The 19,588-nt window shown below is 43.6% G+C and overlaps 1 protein-coding gene across 1 annotated transcript in view; it reads right to left on the reverse strand.

Annotated features, from left to right (window-relative positions):
- LOC111044358 overlaps positions 1–19,588 on the reverse strand; it is a 354,176-nt gene that overhangs the window by 16,862 nt on the left and 317,726 nt on the right. The window contains exon 21 of the mRNA XM_039437842.1: positions 16,846–17,053. The gene's annotated coding sequence lies outside the window, so the exon portion shown is untranslated. The remainder of the gene's footprint in view (positions 1–16,845; positions 17,054–19,588) is intronic.

Here is a 19,588-nt window from a genome sequence, read left to right on the forward strand (position 1 = left end):
GCTGATACACTGAACTAACTGAGAGTATCCATCACTCTGACACTTGGTAATTTTCCTGGACTCCAATTCGCCTCTATCAACTTCTGCCTCCTGTGAAGTGGTACATTGTTGTGTATCACGTTTCTTCTTGAGGATGGGGACTGCAACTTGAGTCTACTTCCTCGACGAGCTCCTGGAATTATTGGAGCTGTATCTCAGCTGACTATTGCTGAGACCACGACGAGTTCCTGGTCGTGTTGGAGATTCATTCCAGCTGTCTGATGCTGGAAGTTTAGGCAGTGCGAGAGCACGGCCATGCACTGGTCGTGTTGGAGATTCATTCCAGCTGTCTGATGCTGGAAGTTGAGGCAGTGCGAGAGCACGGCCATGCAGGGCGAAAGCCCGGCACATGCAGTGCGCAAGCACGGCGAAGCAAGGCAGTGCGAGAGCACGGCCATGCAGGGCGAAAGCCCGGCACATGCAGTGCGCAAGCACGGCGAAGCAAGGCAGTGTGAGAACACGGCCATGCAGGGCGAAAGCCCGGCACATGCAGTGCGCAAGCACGGCGAAGCAAGGCAGTGTGAGAACACGGCCATGCAGGGCGAAAGCCCGGCACATGCAGTGCGCAAGCACGGCGAAGCAAGGCAGTGTGAAAACACGGCCATGCAGGGCGAAAGCCCGGCACAAGCAGTGCGCAAGCACGGCGAAACAAGGCAGTGTGAAAACACGGCCATGCAGGGCGAAAGCCCGGCACACGCAGTGCGCAAGCACGGCACGCAGTGCGCGAGCACGGCACGCAGTGCGCAAGCACGGCACGCAGTGCGCAAGCACGGCACGCAGTGCGCAAGCACGGCACGCAGTGTGAAAACACGGCACGCAGTGCGCAAGCACGGCACGCAGTGCGTGAGCACGGCATGCAGTGCGCAAGCACGGCCCGCAGTGTGAAAACACGGCACGCAGTGCGCAAGCACGGCACACAGTGTGAAAACACGGCACGCAGTGTGAAAAAACGGCACGCAGTGCGCAAGCACGGCACGCAGTGTGAAAACACGGCACGCAGTGCGCAAGCACGGCACGCAGTGCGTGAGCATGGCACGCAGTGCGCAAGCACGGCACGCAGTGCGCAAGCACGCCATGCAGGGCGAAAGCCCGGCCCGCAGGGCGAAAGCCCGGCAAAGGTAGTGCGCGAGCTTGACCAAGGCAGTGTGGGAACACTGCAGCCAGATTGGGAATCGTCCGAACGTCGTGGCAAGCATGACACATCGGTCAGTGAGTGTCTGGATTGTCATTACGCGGACGCACACCTTCGCGGTTTCACCTGGCAGTGTGAAAACACGGCACGCAGTGCGCAAGCACGGCGTTCCTTTTGCAGAGCACGGCGACTCATTGTAGTGCGGAAGCACGGCGTTTCCCTTGCAATGTTATTTAGGTTCTCAGAACCTGTCTGAGGTATTGTTCACCTCGTTTTTTGTGTTACCCGCCCCTCCTGGCAGTGCGAGAGCACCGCGACTCTCATCTGCAGTGCGGAAGCACGGCGTCCTCGGCAGTGTGGAAACACGGCAACTCTGCAGTGCGGAAGCACGGCGTCCTTTTTCGTGATGCGAAAGCTTAGCGTTCCTGGCAGTGCGGAAGCACGGCGCCCCGGGCAGTGCGAAAGCACGGCGTTCCTTTTGCAGTGCGCAAGCACCGCGTCCTTATTTTTGCAGTGCGAGAGCACGGCGACTCATTGCAGTGCGGAAGCACGGCGTTTCCCTTGCAATGTTATTTAGGTTCCCAGAACCTGTCTGAGGTGTTGTTCACCTCGTTTTTTGTGTCACCCGCCCCTCCTGGCAGTGCGAGAGCACCGCGACTCTCATCTGCAGTGCGGAAGCACGGCGTCCTCGGCAGTGTGGAAACATGGCAACTCTGCAGTGCGGGAGCACGGCGTCCTTTTTCGCAATGCGAAAGCATAGCGTTCCTGGCAGTGCGGAAGCACGGCGCTCCAGGCAGTGCGAAAGCACGGCATTCCTTTGGCAGTGCGAAAGCACCACGTCCTTATTTTTGCAGTGCAAAGCATGGCGCTTCTTGCAGTGCGAAAGCACGGCATCCCCCATCACAGTGCGCAAGCACGGCATGCAGGGTGAAAGCCCGGCCCGCAGGGCGAAAGCCCGGCAAAGGTAGTGCGCGAGCTTGACCAAGGCAGTGTGGGAACACTGCAGCCAGATTGCGAGCTCGTCCGAACGTCGTGCGCAAGCATGACACATCGGTCAGTGAGTGTCTGGATTGTCATTACGCGGACGCACACCTTCACGGTGTGGGAACACCGCGGCAGTGTGAAAACACGGCACGCAGTGCGCAAGCACGGCCTGCAGGGCGAAAGCCCGGCGATTTGTTTCTGTGTTTGTGTGTTTCTGTGTTTTTGTGTTTCTGTGTTTTTTTGTGTTTTGTGTTTTTATTGTGTGTTTTGTGTGCCCTGTGTTGTCCCTCCTGGCAGTGCGAGAGCACCGCGACTCTTACCTGCAGTGCGAAAGCACGGCGTCCTTTTGCAGTGTGAAAACACGGCGACTCGGCAGTGTGAAAGCACGGCGTCCATTTATGTACAGTGCGAAGCACGACACTTCCCGGCAGTGTCCTGCAAGTGTGACACGGCGCTCCCCGGCAGTGCGAAAGCACGGCGCTCTCACCTGCAGTGCGGAAGCACTGCGTCCTGGCAGTGCGGAAGCACGGCGACTCGGCAGTGCGAAAGCACCGCGTCCTTATTTTTGCAGTGCGAGAGCACGGCGACTCTTTGCAGTGCGGAAGCACGGCGTTTCCCTTGCAATGCTACTTAGGTTCTCAGAACCTGTCTGAGGTGTTGTTCACCTCGTTTTTTGTGTTACCCGCCCTTCCTGGCAGTGCGAGAGCACGGCGCTCTCATCTGCAGTGCGGAAGCACGGGTCCTCGGCAGTGTGGAAACACGCAACTCTGCAGTGCGGGAGCACGGCATCCTTTTCGCGATGCGAAAGCATGGCGTTCCTGGCAGTGCGGAAGCACGGTGCCCCGGGCAGTGCGAAAGCACGGCATTCCTTTTGCAGTGCGAAAGCACCACGTCCTTATTTTTGCAGTGCGAAAGCACGGCGCTTCTTGCAGTGCGAAAGCACGGCGTCCCCCATCGCAGTGCGGAAGCACGGCGGCCTCTTGCAGTGTGCAAACACGGCGTCCCCCATTGCAGTGCGGAAGCACGGCGGTCCTTTGCAGTGCGAAAGCACGGCGCTTCTTGCAGTGCGAAAGCACCACGTCCTTATTTTTGCAGTGCGAGAGCACGGCGACTCTTTGCAGTGCGGAAGCACGGCGTTTCCCTTGCAATGCTACTTAGGTTCTCAGAACCTGTCTGAGGTGTTGTTCACCTCGTTTTTTGTGTTACCCGCCCCTCCTGGCAGTGCGAGAGCACGGCGCTCTCATCTGCAGTGCGGAAGCACGGCGTCCTCGGCAGTGTGGAAACACGGCAACTCTGCAGTGCGGGAGCACGGCATCCTTTTCGCGATGCGAAAGCATGGCGTTCCTGGCAGTGCGGAAGCACGGTGCCCCGGGCAGTGCGAAAGCACGGCATTCCTTTTGCAGTGCGAAAGCACCACGTCCTTATTTTTGCAGTGCGAAAGCACGGCGCTTCTTGCAGTGCGAAAGCACGGCGTCCCCCATCGCAGTGCGGAAGCACGGCGGCCTCTTGCAGTGTGCAAACACGGCGTCCCCCATTGCAGTGCGGAAGCACGGCGTTCTTTTGCAGTGCGAAAGCACGGCGCTTCTTGCAGTGCGAAAGCACCACGTCCTTATTTTTGCAGTGCGAAAGCACGGCGCTTCTTGCAGTGCGAAAGCACGGCGTCCCCCATCGCAGTGCGGAAGCACGGCGGCCTCTTGCAGTGTGCAAACACGGCGTCCCCCATCGCAGTGCGGAAGCACAGCGTCCTCTTGCAGTGTGCAAACACGGCGTCCCCCATTGCAGTGCGGAAGCACGGCGGTCCTTTGCAGTGCGAAAGCACGGCGCTTCTTGCAGTGCGAAAGCACGGCGTCCCCCATCGCAGTGCGGAAGCACAGCGGTCTCTTGCAGTGTGCGAACACGGCACAGATCTTCAAGATCTTTTCTGAAGCTAGGCCTAGGATCTGGCCGGGTAGCTTGCTCATTTCTTCGGATGGTGCCAACGCATCACCACCGGTTGGCGAGAGACCAACCTGGCGCCCAGTATATGTTCGGTCTATGTTGACCGGCGGAGAGGCGGCAGAATGTACTCAGGCATTTGGGACATTCTGTCTGCCGTTTACCCCTTCCATCCTCACCCCCCCCCCCTCTCCTTCCCCTCTCTTTTCCCCCCCTTCCCTTAGTAGGAACAGTGTGTCACGATGTATATCGTAACTAGAGAAAGGAATTGAATTTAGGGCTCATTTATTCGACGCTCAGCTATCTTTCATAGAATCTGAGGGGTCAACGTTCAAGCCAGCCACTGGCCTACTGCTCAGCGATGCTGCGCATCCTCTCTCCCCTCCCTCTCGGTCACTGAGGGAGGCTCGAGAAAGGCCAGCAGGAGGCAGTCGAGTTCGGAGAGCAAAGTCGAGCAGTCGAGAGAGGTGAGAAGGAAGCAGCGAGCAGCTAGCAACGTCACAGTACGCCTTGTACTAAGTGAACTCCGATTTCTTCAGCGACCGGGAGTTGTGTCGAGGCTAAAGTCGATTAGCCTCTCACACAGTGAACTCCACTGCTCTACACTCGTTTGGGCGAGTGTTGAACGACGTTTAACCTGTTTAGACGACGGGTTGCCAGTTTCGACCAACGACAACACGTCAGGTTTGGTCGAAACCTGACTCCCCATTGGTAGGCCACCAGTGGGACATCGAGGCGCAAGAGGACATCCGGGAAGGTGTGGAAAGCCTTTCCCGCAACTCCGCGGCCGATCCGGACCCCAGGAGGACAGCTGGTGCCCGCAAGTAGGACTTAGGAAAGTCCAGAGTGCTGGCCGCCGCAGCGCACTAGTCCAGTGCGGATCGCAAGAGGACGTCCGGGAAGGTGTGGAAAAGCCTTTCCCACAACTACGCAGCCGATCCGGACCCCAGAGGACAGCTGGTGCCCGGCAAGTAGGACTTAGAAAGTCCAGAGTGCTGGCCGCCGCAGCGCACTAGTCCAGTGCGGGTCGCAAGAGGACGTCCGGGAAGGTGTGGAAAAGCCTTTCCCGCAACTCCGCGGCCGATCCGGACCCCAGGAGGACAGCTGGTGCCCGGCAAGTAGACTTAGGAAAGTCCAGAGTGCTGGCCGCCGCAGCGCACTAGTCCAGTGCGGGATCGCAAGAGGACGTCCGGGAAGGTGTGGAAAAGCCTTTCCGCAACTCCGCGGCCGATCCGGACCCCAGGAGGACAGCTGGTGCCCGCAAGTAGGACTTAGGAAAGTCCAGAGTGCTGGCCGCCGCAGCGCACTAGTCCAGTGCGGGATCGCAAGAGGACGTCCGGAAGGTGTGGAAAAGCCTTTCCCGCAACTCCGCGGCCGATCCGGACCCCAGGAGGACAGCTGGTGCCCGGCAAGTAGGACTTAGGAAAGTCCAGAGTGCTGGCCGCCGCAGCGCACTAGTCCAGTGCGGGATCGCAAGAGGATATCCGGGAAGGTGTGGAAAAGCCTTTCCCGCAACTCCGCGGCCGATCCGGACCCCAGGAGGACAGCTGGTGCCCGGCAAGTAGGACTTAGGAAGTCCAGAGTGCTGGCCGCCGCAGCGCACTAGTCCAGTGCGGGATCGCAAGAGGACATCCGGGAAGGTTGGAAAAGCCTTTCCCGCAACTCCGCGGCCGATCCGGACCCCAGGAGGACAGCTGGTGCCCGGCAAGTAGGACTTAGGAAAGTCCAGAGTGCTGGCCGCCGCAGCGCACTAGTCCAGTGCGGGATCGCAAGAGGACATCCGGGAAGGTGTGAAAAGCCTTTCCCGCAACTCCGCGGCCGATCCGGACCCCAGGAGGACAGCTGGTGCCCGGCAAGTAGACTTAGGAAAGTCCGAGTGCTGGCCGCCGCAGCGCACTAGTCCAGTGCGGGATCGCAAGAGGACATCTGGGAAGGTGTGGAAAAGCCTTTCCCGCCACTCCGCGGCCGATCCGGACCCCAGGAGACAGCTGGTGCCGGCAAGTAGGACTTAGGAAAGTCCTGAGTGCTGGCCGCCGCAGCGCACTGATCCAGTGCGGGATCGCAAGAGGACATCTGGGAAGGTGTGGAAAAGCCTTTCCCGCAACTCCGCGGCCGATCCGGACCCCAGGAGGACAGCTGGTGCCCGGCAAGTAGGACTTAGGAAAGTCCAGAGTGCTGGCCGCCGCAGCGCACTAGTCCAGTGCGGGATCGCAAGAGGACATCCGGGAAGTGTGGAAAAGCCTTTCCCGCAACTCCGCGGCCGATCCGGACCCCGGAGGACAGCTGGTGCCCGCAAGTAGGACTTAGGAAAGTCCAGAGTGCTGGCCGCCGCAGCGCACTAGTCCAGTGCGGGATCGCAAGAGGACATCTGGGAAGGTGTGGAAAAGCCTTTCCCGCCACTCCGCGGCCGATCCGGACCCCAGGAGGACAGCTGGTGCCCGGCAAGTAGGACTTAGGAAAGTCCAGAGTGCTGGCCGCCGCAGCGCACTGATCCAGTGCGGGATCGCAAGAGGACATCTGGGAAGGTGTGGAAAAGCCTTTCCCGCAACTCCGCGGCCGATCCGGACCCCAGGAGACAGCTGGTGCCCGCAAGTAGGACTTAGGAAAGTCCAGAGTGCTGGCCGCCGCAGCGCACTGATCCACGCGGGATCGCAAGAGGACATCTGGAAGGTGTGGAAAAGCCTTTCCCGCAACTCCGCGGCCGATCCGGACCCCAGAGGACAGCTGGTGCCCGGCAAGTAGGACTTAGGAAAGTCCAGAGTGCTGGCCGCCGCAGCGCACTGATCCAGTGCGGAACCGGAAGAGGACTTCTGGGAAGGCCAGGGAAAGCCTTTACCAGAGCTCCGCAACCAACCCGGACCCCGGGAAGACACCCGTTGCCCAAGGACTAGGACTTAGTCCCGACACGAAACCCTTTCTCACGACTACCCCGTAAGGTTCCTGTTCCCTTCTTTCCGCGACCAACCCTGTTTGGCAGTGCGAAAGCACAGCCCCTCTTTCCTAAAAGAGGGAAACATTCCTCCAAAGCACTCAAAACCCTGTTTCAACCCCCAACCCGAGCGAGGGCGGTTGACGGACGCCCCACCAAGACTCCCGTCCCCTGCCGCGGCCCTCCCCAGTCGCCGACTGAGTTTAGCCGGCCCAGAGCGACACTGGGAACTCTGATAGAGACAGGTGTGGGCAAAAATCTACTCAGAAAATATTGAAATTAATATCAAACTTGGGCAACTTAATTAAATACAAAAAGTTTACCTTCTAGCCTGGAACTTATTACAGAGTATCCAAAACCTCGAATGTTTTGTTCTTTTTACGTTTTCTGTAATTTTCGCCAAATTGAGTCATTGGATGAAAAAAACCACTCCCACCTTTTTTAGATAATAAAATTACAAATTAAATGAATTTCTGAGCTCTCTATCTTCATTAAGTGTTGAGTTACCATTTTTCAAAACAAATTTTTGTTAAATTTTCAGAAATATAGAAATTTAGAGGAATTTATGTTTTTTATGGACTACCTATATCTTCTGATTTTCGTAGATGTTTAATCATCCTGTACTATTAAATTAACAATTTCTGTTTATATGTTTTGATTAATTAAAAGTATAGTAATAATAAATATATATTTATTCACTATAATTCATTACTATAACATTGATAACAAATTATCTTGAATAGCAAGCAAAATCGCTTAATGAAAAGATTTTATAGGTCTCTAGCAAACAGCTGCTCTGTTATCGCCGGGTGCGATATCAACAAGTGAGAGATTAGGTATTTATTGCTATTCATTGAATTATATAAAATAATGAAATTTTGAGGTTAGGCTATAATACTTACTGATCGCAACCTAAATAATCGATCAAGCCGTATAATTTGAAATTTAGCCAGACACCTTTGACAAATTTTTGTTGTAAACAAATAGCATTCAACCAGAGGATTGGTAACCACATGGCATGTTATTGTAAATGGAAGAACAACTTAATAAACTCAAAAAAAATTATTGTATAAAATGAGCATGTATAAAATACATAGAATAAATAAAAATATTGAGGAAGTATGTATATTCTATCAGGCGCATGGATACATTTGTAATTTTTAGATGAGCCAATCAAATTACAGTGGCTGATTGGCGGTAATAACGAGTCAATTCAAAAATAACACTCCGTATTTATATAAATGATAAGAATTTGTAAGTTATCACTACTCAGTTCATGTATCGGATGTAATCTGAGTAATTATAAAATATGGCACATAAGATATAGGTAATAGCCTAGCAGATTAACACGGACTATTTGATTATACAATGGGTAGTAGTTGAATATTTAAATAATATGAGAGAATAGGGGTAGATCAGCCCACTTGCTTGCCAGATGCCACCATGGATCGCAGCTAATTTTATAGAGCACAAGTCCCTTTTTTGTAAAATTGTACGTTTGAAGGATTTAAGTTTAAATTCAATAATTAATTTTCATAAGACTTAGTAAGTAAAGTATTAAGGAGTAAGTCATTCAGATATTTATTTATTCCCTTGGAGAGGACGACTTCGGCCACCAGAAAACTCAAGACGACAGGAAATACGGATCGCCATCATCATCTTATGAATTTTGGCACGTGAGTGATAGTTAACAAGAAATATATAAATCTAGGGCGCCCTCAGTGCTTCGAGTGAAACAAGATTTTAAAAAGCTAGCTCGTCGAAAGGGTATACAAATATTGAAATTAATATCAAACTTGGGCAAGTCTTGAGACATACAAAAAACGATTTTTACTTTCCTTGCCCTACTACCATAGGTAAGGAAAGTATTGCTTTCCAAAAAAAATAAAGGTACCCCAATTTCAAGTTTTCTATACGTTTCAAGGTCCCCTGAGTCCAAAAACATGATTTTTGGGTATTGGTCTGTGTGTGTGTATGTGTGTGTGTGTGTGTGTGTGTATGTGTGTGTGTGTGTGTGTGTGTGTTGTGTGTGTGTGTGTGTGTGTGTGTGTGTGTATGTGTGTGTGTATGTCTGTGAACACGATAACTCCATTCCCAATCAACCGATCGACTTGAAATTTTAAACTTAAGGTCCCTATACCATGAGGACCCGACAATAAGAAATTCAATAAAATTCAATTCAAGATGGCGGAAAAAATGGCGGATAATTACTAAAAAAACATGTTTTTCACGTTTTTCTCGAAAATGGCTCTAACGATTTTCTTCAAATTTATATCATGGATAGCTATTTATAAGCCCTATCAACTAGCATGAGTCTCATTTCTGGGAAAATTTCAGGAGCTCCGTAATATTCTTGAGAAAAATGGCGGAAAATGACTAAAAAACCATGTTTTTCACGGTTTTCTCGAAAACGACTCCAACGATTTTCTTTAAATTCATACCATGGATAGCTATTTTTAAGCCCTATCAACTGGCATAAGTTTCATTTCTGGGAAAATTTCAGGAGCTCCGTAATATTCTTGAGAAAAATGGCGGATATTGACTAAAAATCCATGTTTTTCACCGTTTTCTCGAAAACTGCTCTAACGATTTACTTCAAATTCATACCATGGATAGATATTCATAAGCACTATCAACTGGCATGAGTCTCATTTCTGGGAAAATTCCATGAGCTCCGTAATATTCTTGAGAAAAATGGCGGATAATGACCAAAAACCAGGTTTTTCACGGTTTTCTCGAAAACGGCTCTAACGATTTTCTTCAAATTCAAGCCATGGGTAGCTATTCATAAGTCCTATCAAATGACATGAGTTTTTTCCTTGGAAAATTGCAGGATCTCCGTAATATTCTTGAGAAAAATGGCGGATAATTACTAAAAAACCATGTTTTTCACGATTTTTTCAAAATAACTTGACCGATTTTTTTCAAATTCATACTCTGTATAGTTATTTATCAGCTCTATTAACTGGCATGAGTCTCCTTTCTGGGAAACTAATGGGGGGTCCACCCCATCCTTGAGAAATGGACTTTGTAACCTCCTTCTCGTGCATGAGGTAGGTAGGTAGAGCAGTTCATAAAAAGAACACATAATCGAGATATTTCATCTGTAGAACAGCTGTTTTGACGACTAAAAAAATCATTGAATTTCACAATTTACACAAAGGAAAAAGTACTCTGAAAACAATTATATATACACATATACAAAAGTCTGATCGTAGTTTCGAATATGAGCAAGGAAAGTTGTGTGAGTGTACCACACCAGATTTTTCTAATTGAGAACTATATCAGATTTACATGTCTAAGTATGCACAGATGAAATAAATATTTAAATTTAAAGTTATAATATATATGCTCACTTGATCATTAATTCTATTAGTAAATTATAAAGATATAAATGAAGCTCATGTTCACTGGATAAATTGATTTATCTAATATCCATCATAGGCCGAACCTTTTGCCCTGATATATATATACTCTGTATTTAGATTTATAATTTATTAATTAATTATTTATGTTAATTTGGAAAGAAGGTATATGAGATTTTATTCGACAAGCAACAGCAAGTCGATAACTGAGCTGCATAATCTAAATGCATATGATTGATGATTTAAGAAGCACATGGTAATTTTTCGTGCTAAAAGCAAAGACCCAAAAAGTGAGCTAATCTGTGATATTTTTTAATATATATATTTGTTCTCATTTTTACTCTTTTACTTGTTGCTCTATATATATTCATTTATTCGTTGATATTTTGTGTAATATATTTGTATCAATTTTTATGGTGTATCCTTTATTTGTTTCCCTATCTCCATGCATGACCAATCTCGTTATAATCTATTTAGTTACCAGTATTGAAATATTAGTAAGATTACCATCCGACTATATTCTTCACCGAATAAGTTGGTTAAGACAGCGATATACAGCATTGATTATCAAATCTTTGGAAATAATACGTTCCAGAGATTTATATAAATTATCCAGTATCATTAAATACGATTTGAAGAATCTCAAAATTATAGCATTAAGTTGTAGCAGCGCAAATTCTCGCATCTGTACTTGCGGAATTCGACAAATCAGTCACAGGAATTGTGAACTATTGGAGCAGCCGACGTCAGTAACCGGCAAGAGCAGAGAACTGCGGGAGCTCCTGGGCGAGCCAGTAAGAAAATGGTATTATTATTATCCTGAGAACCACAATAAGGGTTATATATTTTGCTATTCATGCTCTACCGACTGCAGCCAAGCAGGGCAACTCGTTATTGACAGAAATAACGTGTCACATTAATCGATCAATTAAAACATTAAACCTGAAAGCAACACGTTAAATGCAAGGAAATTAGTCATGAGATGATCCTGGAAATCTGAGATGGAACAGATCCTGATTGAAATTTGACTTGTTGAATTGTAACGCAGCACTTGATGAAGATAGAGAGCTCCGAATATTCTCATTTATTTGATATTCTATGATCTAAAAAAAGAGGTGAGGGTGAGTTTTCCTGTCCAATGGCTCGATTTGGCGAAAATCTCAGAAAACTGGAAAAGGAACAAAAATCCGAGGTTTTTTGACTACCCTGTAAAATGCTTCAGGGATAGAACTCAAACTCTTTGTTTCCAAGTTATACAATAATCCAGAATCATAACACGAAAAATTCAGCTTGTTTGGATTTAAATCCCCAAACGGCCTTCTACTTCTTGAATAGAGGAGATAAAAATTTCACTTGAAAACCGATTCAATACAAGACTGAGACAGTATACGTTACTAATCAGATCAGTAGGCATACTGTGTATTTGAACAATAACTATGACAAAAGAGCTCCATACTGTAGAATTATCTTGGAGGCATTATCTCTTGAATTCAATTTGAACTTCTTAAACGGTAATTTGCAAAGGAGTGTGATTGAAACAAAATTGGAATTATTCTGTATGCCAATAATTAATTAATGAGACGGAGTGTTGGATTTCAGAGTAAATAAGCAAGCCCACAATTGTTCAGTCAGACCGGCGTAGTAAAATATAATAATAAAGCTATGCAAATTTATGTTCAATCATCCGATAGTAATATAGGATAAAGATTATATATTTTGTTATAAGTTATTATGTAACTTATATATATATATATGTTTGTTGGTAATACGCTATATTTTAGTAATAATTCTGGATGTATTTTTTCAATATCTTCCAAATGACTAAACAATAGCTAGAATGATTTCACAAGATATTCTGTAGGCCTATACTGTTCCTTTTCTATTGAAATTGTATATGGAATGAATAAATTAAAATTGAAACAGAAAATAGTGTGCACTTAAGAGGTACTTTTTATCGATAGCTTATACAAATTAGGATTGTATCCTATTCCGACTTACCTGCAGCCAATAATATGATACACATCATAAGCAAAAATACTAACTGATGAATTGTTTTCAACATATTTTCGCTTAAAAGCTTTGATCACTTATTGATGAAATTCTACTGATTTTTTAGATGTAAAGCTGTGTCATTCACACACAAGTATCCCATTCATTGGATTGGAACTGAATACTTTCCCAAATAAGATAAAAAATGACACGAGAATAACAATACTGATAATATTAGTTTTTCAACGAGCCTTTACTATCTGCTCTTTACATTGTCTACGTAAATATTAATGAGAAACGTTATATGTTTGTCCAACCCTCCTGATAACTGACGGACCTTTGACATTCAAATTCTGTACAATTTATAATCGGAGAAATTCTTTCAATTAGTGTGATAATTTACCATAGAAGTGAATGAATCATGGAAAAGGTTTCAAGTTGAATTTGACGCACACATTATCTAATATAGTACACAATTAGTTGTAGCTTACAAGAATCAATGTGGGAATGATACTGTAATGTTTTCAAATACTGTACGTTACTGTAACGTGAAACATGGAGTTGATGTATGTTTGATAGATGATTTTAATAGAATATGAATTAAATAATGTGAATCTATCGATAATTCATTTATAATATGTATGAATTCACATCAGGACCCACCTTCCTTCCGAACAATTTAAATAGACAGGCATTATGACAGCGCTTTTATTACCGTTTTCAAGTACTAAACCTTCAATATCCCCACACATTTCAAATCTAGCTCTACCTTGTAATTTTTGTGTTTTGTACCCGTATACTATACCTCAACTAGCCCTACCAAATACACTACTTCTAGCCGCAGCTACAAAACGTAAATCAAACTCAGAGAAATTCCTTTCAAAAACAATATTATCCGCCTGTTCCGAAAATGTTTCACATATACAAAAAATATCATACGATTTAATAAATGATACAAAGTCTGATTCCTTTATTTTACCTTTCACTCCAGCTATATTATAAGCCAGTATTTTTATATTTCGACTCTCTACACTCCTATCAGAACTATTAGCAGTAAACTCGTGGCAGACACTTCCCTATCCAGTTACAGTCACCTGTTCGCCCGTGATGCCCTCACCTGCGCTGGTCTCGTCACGTCCTCCTGTCATTATCCTCCGGAGACTGTCCGTCAAATCCACATGCAATATATCCCTCAGCTTACAAAGTCCATCTTCTCTCCCAGCTCTCAGTCCATTTTCTTCGGAATACGTGAAGACTTGCCCTTCCACATACAGCCGATCAACGTTTAGATGAATCCTTGAGTCACCAACAGCCTTGATGACCTCTCTTCTGACAGCCAGTAAAATAGAACGTTTCTTCCGTGTTTCATAGCTGAAATCTTCGTGGACGACGAAGCGAGTATTTCTAAGCTTATTTGTAATCTTAAGTATGAGTTCTAGATCAGTGTCAGCCGGCAGATGGGCGATAATCGGTGCACCCTCTCTTTTAGGTCCTAAGGGATGCGCACGATTCACGTTTATTTGTTTTCCACACTTCAGAACGTTCGCACAAAAATTCTTTACAACCTCATTGCAGTCCTCCTCCCTTCCATATTTCAGCCCTTTAAAGATGAGATTATTTCTTCTCGATCTATCTTCTAGATTTATAACTCTGTTTTTCAACTGAATGTTCTGATTTTTTATAACGTGAAGTTCTTCTTTCAGTTTCGTATTTTCCTCGCACATATCTTTTAGGCACTTTTTCAAATCACAAATATCAGTTTTAGAAGCCAAGTTATCAAGTTTTTGATCAAGTAACCTGCTCAAAACCTGCTCGATGTTCTGAGACTGATCCTGAGTTACTATTTCTGTGGATGAATTTCCCACCATTTTAGATGTTGGTTTTTTCTTTTGCTGCTTCTCAGTTTCGTTATTTTCTCGTCTTCCGCTCGATGTAAAATACCTATCCACTGTATTGCTCATCAATCCAAAACTCAGTACGGCACGCTATGACAATTAGTTTGATATCGTGGGTTAATGGAATAGAGGAAAGGAACAAGAAGAGAAGAATTACAGGAGTCGACTGTCACACATGCAAAGAAAATGAAAACACATGCCGCAATAAAATATTTTAACTGAGAACCGCCTACTCCGTGCCTCAAAAACAACTTTTCAAATCTATTGCTATCTCTACCCGCTCCGTTGTCATGGGAACCAGAGATGCCACAATGCAACGAATATACCCAATAATAAGCAACGAACAACAATATCTATATAAACAGTTGTAGGCAGAACGTTTATCTGAGCGATAAAACAAAAGATTCTACTACTAATCTTGAGTATGCACCGACTACAGTTTACAGTTGCAAGAGAAACAAGCCCTCAAATCAGTTAACACGGCACGGAAACCGATAACAAACAGTCCTTAGACCAGCTACACTATGTCCAGTTTATATTTTGATGTATACAGTACCAGTAAGCGTGCACTGACACTATTTCAGTCGAAACTAATAAGTACAACCGGCTAAAAGTTAGGTTAAACTCACAGGCAAAACCTATTTTTCCGTTGCTTATGCTACTCACCACTCACAAGGAATTCACTTGACTATTTCAATACACCACCACTACGCAGTACGTATCAACACGAATATAACTCTTCAACAATTCACCAAATAACATAAAACTTTGAAATATGTAGAGCTACAACCAGAGTTACTCTTCCAACTTGCGCAGCGCACCGATCCCTTCCAACTAGTCCAAACAATTCTGCAGAGTCAAATATCGTGTTCCAAACGTTCCCTCCAAATTTCCCTGTCAATTAATCTATTGTTATGTTAAACTGAAGATTTTACACTCAACACTATAACGGCTGCAACAATCGTAGGGAGATGCTTAATATAATAAAATAATACATGAAATTGGAGAGAATATGATGCTCTATGAGCTCATGATTTAGCCCGGATTTTCTCAATCAATCGTTTAAAAGTTATAAGGCCAAAAAGATGAAAAAATCGGAACCGGAAGAAATTTCTTCAAAATGTGACACCTTTGAGAGTTCATACCGAGAATACTAAAAAAGATATGGACAGATGTTACAGATGAAACTTGTAGGCTAATTTGTGAGCTTCAATTTTGTATTTGACAAAAATTTCCGACAGATACACATATTGCTTGAGATATGTGTAAAAAACCAAAATATGGTACTTTTAAACCACACCCATCCACTTAGCAAAGATGGTAGGAGTAAGGACTTTTGGTATGTTTACCCCCTTACTATCCTTAAAAGAGCTGCGGGGTCAAAAATTGTGTTTCAAACTTTTCCTGCGATAATCTGTCGTTTACTGGACTACTATATTTCTAATTGATAAAAAAATATTGAACCATCTATATTTCGTACTAGCTTGCCCGGCGAACTTCGTACAAAAGATAATTACAGAAAAGAGAAGAAAATAATAAAATATATGGCAATAACAAATGGATATAATACCAAAACTATTTATAGAATGATTTATAAACAAAAAGAAAAATTAATACAGAATAGAACTCAAAATAATCAAGAAAATGTAGGAAATAAAGAATATATTTGTGTTCCATATAACACAATATTTAATAAAGCTATAAGAAAAACCTTTACAAAAAATAAATTCATTCTAGGTTATAGGACAACAAATAATGCATTCGAACTGATAAAAAAGAAATCAAATTTAAATGTACAGCAAGATAAGTTTAAAAAATCTGGATTCTATGAACTTAAATGTAGTGATTGCGACGAATTCTATATCGGACAAACAGGTAGAAATTTCCAGAGAACATATCCAAGCACTAAAATCTAAAAATTATACACAAAAGTCGTCATTTGCTGAACACTGGATAGATTCAGGCCATAATTTTACAGATATAAATTTCAAAATTAAAATACTAAATTATGATAATAAAAGTGGAAAACTGAATGTCAAAGAAGAATTTCATATTTATAAAGCAGCAAAATTAAACGGAGATAAAATAATAAACTTAATCCAATTAGACACCAATAACCCCATTTTTGATAGAATCATGTGAATTTAAACCCAAAATTTACAGTCCTAGTTCATAAAAACATATGAATACACTAACATATGATCAAAATAAGAATCTTCCAGCAGTATTTTATTTATTTATTTACTTCATATCACTTGAAAATGGCATAAATGTCTGACACATGTTGTGATAAATTATTTCAAAAAGGGAACTGAGATTTTTTTTTCTTTATATTTATATTACAAGTAGCCCTATACAAAAAAGAGATAAATGGCAATGATAACTTAGTAGATCCTTGGCCATGTGAACTACAAATAGCATTACATACAACAAAATAGCATTTTCACCCTCATGTAAAAAATAGAAGTAAATCTATGATGCCATGTAATTTAATATGGTTTTTATTTTACAATAGTTCATTGTTCATTCAAGTGTGGTTAAGTTGATAATAGGAATGGACAAATTTTTAAAACTTACTGCTTCAATGTAGGGCTCAAGAGTGTTGGAACACCGAATGACTAAATTCTTAGCTAGATGATAGGCGTTATTTCTTTGTGACTTGTACTGATTCACAATTTTCGCCAAAATGATACCCAAAAGCTTTTTGCTTATAACATGGGATTCATTAATGAGTGGGCATAGAAGATCCAAGATAAATGTTTTGACTTTGCTTGGCTGCTCATTGCTGTAAATAAATCATGCAACATTTTTCAATTAAAAACCACATGTTAACTATTAGGAGAACACGAGGATATTTAAACATTATAGTGCTCATTGAACGTTTTGAGAAACCATGAGAAATCAAAGTACATTTAGAAAGATTTCCAAATTCTGTATCTGCATCAATGCAAAATTAGAAACTTTTTAGATGAATCCAGTCAAGTCCTGTTATTGTTGGCAAACCTTAGTTGTGCGCAGGGTATTTAGAAAAAGATTTTTAGAATATTTTTTTCTAAATACCGTGGTTGTGCGAAAGTATATGGCAGGTTTATCTGTACTAAATTAACTCTCTTAATGGAAGAAATAAAATAATAGAGAGGAACTTGACCACTGCTTGAACAGGGATATTATATTATGTGATACGGTGTATACATATTTTTCTAGGTGAATGCAACTGCGGTTGTCTTATGCACGGTATTTAGATGAAAATCTTCTATCTTCTTCTATATACCGTGGTCTTATGGATATTGTCTAGATCTACACTTACTGATTGCTTAATATATGGTGAATTTGAAATTTAAATAGTAACATGAAAATTTGATAATATAACATTTGAAAATTTATAACCCAGGAGCCACGTTATTTATTAGGGAACGACCCTCGAAATTTGAATAAACAACTACCACAGCATAACTCTTTAGCAGAGACATGAATTTATTTGAACTATATAAAAACAATGTACATTACTTAAATAAAGACGCAGTCCAGCAATCAATAAATGTAGAACTACACATCTTTCCCAACTATATTGCTACACTACATGATTTAAACAATAAAGAAGGGAGGGGATCTAATGATACTTGTGAAATAACAACACAAGACAATTTAGAATCATTAGATAATTATAATGAAAATAAGCAAAAGGCAAATTGAAATTGACACTTTACAAAGAAACAAACGAGATTTTCAATGTTGATTAAATATATCAAATGTCATTTGAAATTTTAGTAATAAGTCTGTTAAGCAGAACACCGAAATATGGAATATAATTTTAATAATAATGTTTTTTGAGAATCTCAAATAATGCACATTATATACGACAAATAGAAAAGAAAACAAACCCCATTTAAACAACAAGAATACAAGAAAATAACCAGTGTGGCAAACAAACAACAACTTAAAATTACACTAACCTTATATGTTGTATACCCCGCGGACCATGGCATTTTTGGGGACTTTTAAACTGCTCACTATACATTACAAATTATGAATTTTAATTATTTTTCTTTAATGGTGGTTTTGATGTGGTGGTGTTGATGTGGTGGTGGTTTTCCGGAAACAGGACTCCATTTCAGCCCCTAACCTAGCGCCGCAGTGCAGGATGGTTTCTAAACCTAGCTCCGCAGTGCAGGCTGGATGCTTGTCTGACTCGGACTAGGCGCTGAGACAGCGAATAATAGCAGCGTTGGTGGGAATGCGAGCGGCCGCAGTAAGCTCTTCCACCCAGCAATGGTCGGCGTAGTTCCGCCTAGCGGACAGACGAAAGATCAAACCAGTCGGTTATTTGATCCCTCCAGCCAGGCTCAGCCAAGCAGCCGGGACAATAGAACAATGGAGTGGCGGTCTTATTCGCGTTCATCAGCAGTTTTCTTTCTCACAATTATTTTGATTTTTGTGTGTCCTTTAATAACTCCAGTCACCAGTAAAAAGTTACCAGAAACGTTGTGTACTACCATATTAATGACTTTTCATGATGATTTTTAATTATTTAAAAATATTGTTGACATTCTGAGCCTTCAGGCTAAACTTGTGGTCGCTGAGAACGAATCTGCAATCAGAATTTCTCTATCAGGAAAAATAACGAAAAAAACCCAGCTGTTGATCTTCCGGCAACGGTTAACAGTCATCCTGCAATGCGGCCGAAACACTTCCAAGCCAGACACCCATCTCAAATGACAACAACGCCAAGCTGTGAGAAACCATCCTGCACTGCGGCGCTAGGTTTACAGCTTGGCGTTGTTGTCATTCAAGATGGGTGTCTGGCTTGGAAGTGTTTCGGCCGCATTGCAGGATGACTGTTAACAGTTGCCAGAAGATCAACAGCTGGGTTTTTTTCGTTATTTTTCCTGATAGAGAAATTCTGATCGCAGATTCGTTCTCAGCGACCCCAAGTTTAGCCTAAAGGCTCAGAATGTCAACAATATTTTTAAATAATTAAAATCATCATGAAAAGTCATTAGGCTAATATGGTAGTATACCACGTTTCTGGTAACTTTTTACTGGTGACTGGAGTTATTAAAGGACACACAAAAATCAAAATAATTGTGAGAAAGAAAACTGCTGATGAACGCGAATAAGACCGCCACTCCATTGTTCTATTGTCCCGGCTGCTTGGCTGAGCCTGGCTGGAGGGATCAAATAACCGACTGGTTTGATCTTTCGTCTGTCCGCTAGGCGGAACTACGCCGACCATTGCTGGGTGGAAGATGTTACTGCGGCCGCTCGCATTCCCACCAATGCTGCTATTATTTGCTGTCTCAGCGCCTAGTCCGATTCAACC

This window comes from Nilaparvata lugens, chromosome 11 (assembly GCF_014356525.2).
Source record: "Nilaparvata lugens isolate BPH chromosome 11, ASM1435652v1, whole genome shotgun sequence".
Classification (NCBI taxonomy): Eukaryota; Metazoa; Arthropoda; class Insecta; order Hemiptera; family Delphacidae; genus Nilaparvata; species Nilaparvata lugens.